General features: G+C 35.6%; 1 pseudogene; it reads left to right on the top strand.

The window, feature by feature from the left end:
* The first annotated feature begins 212 nt into the window (after positions 1-212).
* LOC112302042 (U4 spliceosomal RNA) lies at positions 213-376 on the top strand (annotated as a pseudogene).
* The last annotated feature ends 421 nt before the right edge of the window (positions 377-797 follow it).

Consider the following 797-nt stretch of genomic DNA (forward strand, 5'->3'; position numbering starts at 1 on the left):
TTAAACTCTTAGTCTATGTTATCCCCAAAAGATAAATTGCCCAAATGTCTGTTACTTGATGAATTCTATAGCTCATTATCTAGTGCTTAATTATTTACTTATCACATTATTTTCCAATTATTTCATGTTCTGCAAATATCTTAGCACAGAAGGATGTAAAGTACTTTAAGGTATGGACCAGATCCCGTATTTTAAAATATTCTAGCTATATGAGCTTTGCACAGTGGCAGTATCATAGCCAATGAGGTTTATCCGAGGCACGATTATTGCCAATTGAAAATATTCTAGCTCTACGGACTACTCTTCATGCTACTGATTTTCACATGAGCAATGCCAGTTAGTCCTCACAAGCACTATTTATAGATAAGAAAACTGAGTTAGTAATTAACAGAGATAGTATTGAAATAAATATTTTTTTTGCTGTTGGTCCATGCTACCTTGTTAGACTAAGTGATTGTCACGTCATAGTCTTACCTACGTTCACCCACTTTCCCAGGTACTGAGGTATGTCGGAACAGGCTCTAACAGATCACAATAGAGTTTTGGAAGTAAAATCAGGTAATCCTATAACTATTAAAATTTGAGCTTTGCATCTTTAGATAATGACATGGGTGACCAAGCTTACGGTATTCAAACAAATTTAGTAGTTAGAAAGAAGTCCTGTTTTTCAAAATCATGGCCAAATAGACAAATAATCACGAATCATGATGTCTTTGACTGTAAGTGAACCTGGGTATCGTTCTGAGATTAGAAACCCCCACAGGTTTTTGAGGTAAAGATGCTGAGGCACATCCTGC

This window comes from Desmodus rotundus, chromosome X (assembly GCF_022682495.2).
Source record: "Desmodus rotundus isolate HL8 chromosome X, HLdesRot8A.1, whole genome shotgun sequence".
Taxonomy (NCBI): Eukaryota; Metazoa; Chordata; class Mammalia; order Chiroptera; family Phyllostomidae; genus Desmodus; species Desmodus rotundus.